This window comes from Balaenoptera ricei, chromosome 6 (genome assembly GCF_028023285.1).
Source record: "Balaenoptera ricei isolate mBalRic1 chromosome 6, mBalRic1.hap2, whole genome shotgun sequence".
Taxonomy (NCBI): Eukaryota; Metazoa; Chordata; class Mammalia; order Artiodactyla; family Balaenopteridae; genus Balaenoptera; species Balaenoptera ricei.
In genome coordinates this window covers 104563128-104570763 of record NC_082644.1, presented here as the reverse complement: position 1 = coordinate 104570763, position 7636 = coordinate 104563128, and the positions used below count along the sequence as shown (strand labels likewise).

Genomic DNA, 7636 nt, shown 5'->3' with positions numbered 1-7636 from the left:
ATCAAGACAGTATGGTACTGGCACAAAAACAGAAATATAGATCAATGGAACAGGATAGACAGCCCAGGGATAAACCTACACACATATGGTCACCTTATCTTTGATAAAGGAGGCAAAATATGCAATGGAGAAAAGACAGCCTCTTCAATAAGTCGTGCTGGGAAGACTGGACAGCTACATGTAAAAGAATGAAATTAGAACACTCCCTAACACCAGGCACAAAAATAAATTGAAAATGGATTAATGACCTAAATGTAAGGCCAGACACTATAAAACTCTTAGGGGAAAGCATAGGCAGAACACTCTATGACATAAATCACAGCAAGATCCTTCTTGACCCACCTCCTAGAGATATGGAAATAAAAATAAACAAATGGGACCTAATAAAACTCAAAACCTTTTGCACAGCAAAGGAAACCATAAACAAGATGAAAAGACAACCCTCAGAATGGGAGAAAATATTTGCAAATGAAGCATCTGACAAAGGATTAATCTCCAAAATTTACAAGCAGCTCATGCAGCTCAATATCAAAGAAACAAACAACCCAATCCAAAAATGGGCAGAAGACCTAAATAGACATTTCTCCAAAGAAGATATACAGATTGCCAACAAACATATGAAAGGATGCTCAACATTACTTATCATTAGAGAAATGTAAATCAAAACTACAATGAGGTATCACCTCACACCAGTCAGAATGGCCATCATCAAAAAATCTACAAACAATAAATGCTGGAGAGGGTGTGGAGAAAAGGGAACCCTCTTGCACTGTTGGTGGGAATGTAAATTGATACAGCCACTATGGAGAACAGTATGGAGGTTCCTTAAAAAACTAAAAATAGAACTACCATATGACCCAGCAATCTCACTACTGGGCATATACCCTGAGAAAACCATAATTCAAAAAAAGTCATGTACCACGATGTTCATTGCAGCTCTGTTTACAACAACCAGGACATGGAAGCAACCTAAGTGTCCTTCGACAGATGAACGGATAAAGAAGATGTGGCACATATATACAATGGAATATTACTCAGCCATAAAAGGAAACGAAATTGAGTTATTTGTAGTGAGGTGGATGGACCTAGAGTCTGTCATACAGAGTGAAGTAAGTCAGAAAGAGAAAAACAAATACCATATGCTAACACATATATATGGAATTTTTAAAAAATTTAAAAAATGGTTCTGAAGAACCTAGGGGCAGGATAGGAATAAAGATGCAGACATAGAGAATGGACTTGAGGACACGGGGAGAGGGAAGGGTAAACTGGGATTAAGTGAGAGAGTGGCATGGACATATATATACTACCAAATGTAAAATAGATAGCTGGTGGGAAGCAGCCGCATAGCACAGGGAGATCAGCTCAGTGCTTTGTGACCACCTAGAGGGGTGGGATAGGGAGGGTGGGAGGGAGACACAAGAGGGAGGAGATATGGGGATATATGTATATGTATAGCTGATTCACTCTGTTATAAAGCAGAAATTAACACACCATTGTAAAGCAGTTATACTCCAATAAAGATGTTAAAAAAAAGGGGGGGGGTCTGATATTTTATTCATATACATCCTTCTTATCTGCAATGTAATCTACAATTTCTTGTGGGCACATTAACTTCTCTGCATCTACATCAGGAATTTCAAACCCAAATTTATCTTCCATGACCATCATAATCTCCACTTGGTCCAAACTGTCTAAGCCCAGGTCTTTCATAAAATGGGAATTTACTGAGAGCCTTTCTGGGTCAATCTTGTCATAGAGTTTCAAGACGTAAAGGACAGGGTCCTTGATTCCCTCTAATGTCAAAGGAGTGTGTTACTATACTGGGGGCACAGCTATGTAACTCCACCTGGAAACTGCACGAGCAGCGAGGCCGACTGCAGAGCCCCAGGCCTCCTCTGGGCCCCGCGGGGAAAAGGGTAGTGCTGAGTGGCTGGGCCGTGGCCAGCGTGGGGAGCCTGGGCAGTGGCGTGAAGGCCGCAGGCAGTCGGCGGACACAGGCGCGGAGGACACGAGCTGCCATGGCTATGCCGACCCAGGATGCCCACTTTTTAATTGGGTTGTTTTTTGCTATTGAGTTGCATGAGTTTCTTATATATTTTGAATATTAATCCCTTTTCAGATATATGGTTTGCAAATATTTTCTCCCAATCATCATTGCCTTTTCATTTATTGATTTTTTTCCTTTTCTGTGCAGAACCTTTTTAGTTTGATAGAGTCCCATTTGTTTATTTTTCCTTTTGTTATGTAAGCATTTGATGTCATATCCAAAAAATCATTGCCAAGACCAGTATCAAGGAGCTTTTACCCTATGTTTTCTTCTAGAAGTTTTATGATTCCAGGTCTTATATTTGTCTTTAATCCATTTTGAGTTGGTTTTTGCTCATGGTGTAAGGTAAGGGGCCGATTTCATTCTTCTGCACATGTGTACACACTTTGCTCAGCACTATTTATTGAAGGCTATCCTTTTGTCATTTTATACTTTTGGTACCTTTGTTGAAAATTAGTTGACTGTATATGCACAGGTTTATTTCTGGGCTCTTGATTCTGTTCCATTGGTCTATGTGTCTGTTTTTATGACAGTACCATACTATTTCAATTACTGTAACTTAGTAATGTAATTTGAAATCAGGAAGTGTGATGCTTCCAACTCTGTTCTTCTTTCACAAGATTAATTTGGCTATTTGGAAACTTCTATGGTTCTATATAAATTTTAGAATTTTTTTTTATTTCTGTGAAAGATGCAATTGGAATTATGATAGTAATCACATTGAATCTTTATATCGCTTTGGGTAGTATAAATTTTTTAACAATATTAATTCTTCCAATACATGAAAGTGGGATATCTTTCCATTTATCTGTGACTTCTTCAATTTCTTTCCTCAGTGTTTATAGTTTTCAGTGTACTTATCTTTCACCTCCTTGATTAAATTTATTCCTAAGTATGTTATTCTCTTTGATGCTGTTGTTAATTTTAGCATGATGGCTCTCATTGTATGGTCTAGTTGTGAATCCCTCTAAATAACATGGAGAAGAAATGATTAACAAAGAATGACTTGCATCTTATCCATTTTCTTAGGTTGCCTTTATAATTCTTCCTCCAGGAACCCTTCCATCTGCAAGGTGGATATGATTTCTTTTTCCTCTGAATTCTGTTTTGTTAAGAACAGTGTTGCTCTAATGTTCATGTGCCTTTGAATTACCTGGAAAATGTGTTAGAATGCAGCAGATCTAGGGTGGGATCTCTGATCCTCCATTGCTATCAAGCTCCCAGATGATACTGGTGTTGCTGGTCCTAAACCACCCACTGAGTATAGCAAGAGTTTTTGGAGCACTGGCCACTTCTTGCCTTATATTACAATTACTTGTTTGTGCGTCTGACTTCCTCAATTGGATTGTTGTAATTTTATTGATGATCTGATTGTAGCTTCTACAGTTACTTCTCAAGAATTTCTGTAACCAATCTAAACAGACATTCAGTGACTCTCTATCACCTAAGCTTGTTTTAATCGCCTAACTGGACTTATCCCCTTTGTTTGTCTACCCCCTTTATTATAAAGTAAGAGCATGATCCTTTCGGCTGGAACACAAGCATTAAAATATTACCTGGCATAGAGTCGGTACTTGGTAAATACGGTTTATGGAAGTGATGAGCAAACTTTTTTTTCTTACTTCCAAGTTCATCTCCCTTATATATAACGGCAGATACAACCACAATGGAGTAACTGTGATGGCTTTCTGTGTTAAAGTTCATCATTTTCTGTAATTCATAGGCACTATAGGAAGGCAGTTAGACTGAATTGAAGGTTGCTAACAAGACAGTTTTAAACAAAAAGCCTTTGGGTATCAGTGTGAGTGTGTGTAAGTGTAAAATATATATAATTTAAAAATATAAAATAAATAATACATGTTTTCCTTTTCCCAGTTGAGTCCCTATTCCACCTTCCCACCTGTGATTTTTTTTTTTTTTTTTTTTTGAGAGTCTTGATTAGAATCAGGTAAAGAACAATCTCTTTCCTGGGCAGCAAAAACCCAGTATTGATTTTTCTTTATTGACCAATCATACATTGCAGTATAAATATTTATGATGGTGGTACATAATAAAAAAATAAGTTAAATACCACAGAGGAAAATGAAATGTAAATGGGAAAGGATTTCTCATGGGTAATACATCACTTTATAATCTTACGTTACTCTGAGAAGCACCCAAAGGCTTTCTAGGATCAATGCTCAGATTACAAGACCTCCATCATCACAAACAGACATTTGCAATTTGGTCTCGTGTCCTCTTGGGGATCACTCACATCAGGTTTATTTGGCGATTTAGCAAGTGAAATACAATATATATGCAAAGCCCTTCTAAAGTGGCCAGGTGTTTAAATGGAACTCTTCTAATATCTTGGAGCATTTTTGTAGATTCCCCCAAATGTCAGAGTTGAAAGGAGCCATGGAGATCATTATTCCAAGCCTCTCATTTTATGGTGAGAGGAACTGAGGTGCAGAGAGGAAAAAAGCTGGCCTCAGGTCGCACAGCATGCTGCTAGATGAACAAGAATTTCATGCAGCTCCTAGTTCAGCTGTTTCTCCCGATCGTGTCTCCATTAATTCTGGAGAAGGAAGGTTTGGGGAAGGTAGGCAGGGATGCAGTAGGAGTCGAGTGTGGGCAGGTCAGATTAGAAAAGGTGTTATTCTGCTTAAATACTCAGCCAGACAGTTTTAAAATCTCAGAGGACACAGCAAGCAGCAGCTCATTCTCTTCTGGAGTTATTACTGACTTGGTTAGAATTTATGGAGACAGCCATTTGTTTTGACATCAATTTCTCTTTTATTTACCTCAGAAGGGTGGTGACTGATACTGAAAGGTTTTGAGGTCAAAAAGGTCCTTAAGTGTTAGTGACAAAGATCTTTAAGGAAAGGTGAATCCTCCCCACCACCCTCTTCCCCATTCTTCAGTCTCCTAGAGGCAAGTAGCTTCCATTTTTGTAGACACAGATCATTTTTTGATAATTCAGAATGCTGGAAGATGGGAAACCCCAATAAATAGCATCGACAGAATTAGAGATAATTAACATACAATGTATGTGCATGTTTGAATGTGAACAATATTAGTAAAATAAAATTTATTTTGTACAGCTAAAAATAAACTATGCATTTATCTTCTATACTACAATTTATAGGAAAGAGAAAAAGAGCATAGGATTTTCAGTCTGTACCTTTGCCCTTTTTACTAACCTTCAGTCTCTTCACAGTGATTGTAGTAGGAAGTGTACAATGTCTTTCTTTGTCATTAACTACCCAAGCACACTTACTGAATATGATTCCCAAAGTGCAAATGGGTATGGAGAGACCTCAGTGAGAGAACATTAAGGATCAGACATACATCTAGACTGGGTAGATATTTCAACCTCCTTATTCAAAACTGCTATATTTGTCCTCAGAAAGAAATGCCTTTTCAGTGAAATATATGTATGTGTGTGTGTATGTGTGTATATATACATATATATGTATGTATATATACACACATATATATGTACGTATATGTATGTTTATTGGTTTTTGTTTTAAGGAAAGGACAGAAAGAAGTAACAGCTGCTTTCATGCATTGAAAATGCAGCTATTCAGAGTAACCTGAGTATTCATACCAGATCAGCGATCCAATGCAGTTTGAGATTTGACAGAATTCCCTCAATAGCTCTAAAACCAGAGTCCGGATGATGAGAAGGATACCTGATGTTTGAATTGCCTCTGCAACTACATTTTTTAGGGCTTTCAAATTGCTGCTTGCTAACATTTACAGTTCTCTGCAGCCATAATGTACCACCACGGGATTTGGGAGGAGATCAAAGAAGCAGGAAAGAAATTGCTATTCCCAAATTCTTACCAGTAAAAGATCGGTGCATGTCAAGTAGCTTTTAATGTCCACAAACCCAGTTCGGTATATACACAAGGCCATCTCCATTAGCAAAGCCTACACTTTCTTCATCGAAAATCTGTTCAACTCCAGAGAGGAAAGAAACTCTGCTGTGAATCTTAATAGTCCTAGACCTTAGCCTTCAAAGGAACTTCTTAACTTTTCAAGTCCTTTTCACATTGGTTACAAAATATAAGTGTGCCTTTTGTTAAGAAAACTTGCTCTACACAAACCCCTACTTTTACTTAAATAATTGAGGTAGGTGCAGGAAAATAGAATGTCTCAAAGGAAGGATTCTTCACTTCTGAAATAAGGCTTAACAAGGTGCAGAACAGCATGTATAGCACATGTTACTTCTTATCTAAGATCCACATATGCACATACATAAAAATAGAAGAATAAGCAAAAATAAGCAAATTAAAGCAGTTATCTATAGGGAGGAAGAGGGAGACAGGTAAAGGTTAAAATAAAATCTAACTTTGTCTGAATATATCATTTTCTAAACAGGACTTTGGAGCCATGTAAATGTTTTAAATATTTTTTTAAAAAATCAGAAATAAAAATGGCAATCCATAAAAATCAAATAACAATCCATCAAAAAGTAAAATGTAACAAATGGATCTGTGTGTTAAGTCAGTGACTTAGCTACGTATGGAAGACTCATTTTAATTGACTATAAATAGGATAATGTGGTAACATATACCAAGGACAACATGAACTGCCAAAACAACCTTGCTTGCAACAATGATATTGATAGTAATAATATTGGCCTCCTTATTCCAATACTATTATCTTATAGTTGGATAAAGCAAATAAGTATTTAAAAATCAAAATTTTTTCAGCAGATGAGATAAAAATTTAAAATGAAGATGTTAACCAAACCACAAATTGTCTACATGTGGTTGGAAATAGAAAAATATTTTCTCTTAAAAATATATATATTGCCTAGCTCTGTCCACTGAAAATACTGAGAAGCAATGTCCAATCCATAATGACTAGCAGTGACGATCACTGTTAGTTCCCAGATGGTGTTGTTTCAAAATGCCATTTCCCAACAAAAAAAGAAAAAGGGTACCTTGGAGAAATAATTAATTCCTTCCAGGTCTCGGGTCAGGAACATAAGAGGAGCCTGGGACATCTTATCACACTAGATGGGTAGGATGGGGGTGGGTGGGAGGGAGGTCCAAGAGGGAGGGGATAGAGGTATACATAGAGCTGATTCACTTCATTGTACAGCAGAAACTAACACAACATTGTAAAGCAATTATACTCTAATTTAAAAAAAAAAAGTAGGTATATCAATGAATGACATTGGATCAAAAGGACTCATGAGGGCTTCCCTGGTGGCGCAGTGGTTGGGAGTCTGCCTGCCAATGCAGGGGACATGGGTTCGAGCCCTGGTCTGGGAGGATCCCACATGCTGCGGAGCGGCTGGGCCCGTGAGCCACAATTGCTGAGCCTGCGCATCTGGAGCCTGTGCTCCGCAACAAGAGAGGCCGCGATAACGAGAGGCCCGCGCACCGCGATGAAGAGTGGTCTCCGCTTGCCGCAACTAGAGAAAGCCCTCACACTGAAACGAAGACCCAACACAGCCATAAATAAATTAAAAAAAAAAAAAGTTATAAAAAAAAGAAGGACTCATGAGCTGCCATTGGCCAAAAATAGAACATTTGGGCCACAAAGAGAATAATAAATGAAATAGATTTAAACATATAAAATATTTTA

General features: G+C 37.7%; 1 pseudogene; it reads right to left on the bottom strand.

Moving 5' to 3' along the window:
• Window positions 1–1546: 1546 nt before the first annotated feature.
• On the bottom strand, window positions 1547–2023 carry LOC132367948 (acyl carrier protein, mitochondrial-like; annotated as a pseudogene).
• Between the last annotated feature and the right edge of the window lie 5613 nt (window positions 2024–7636).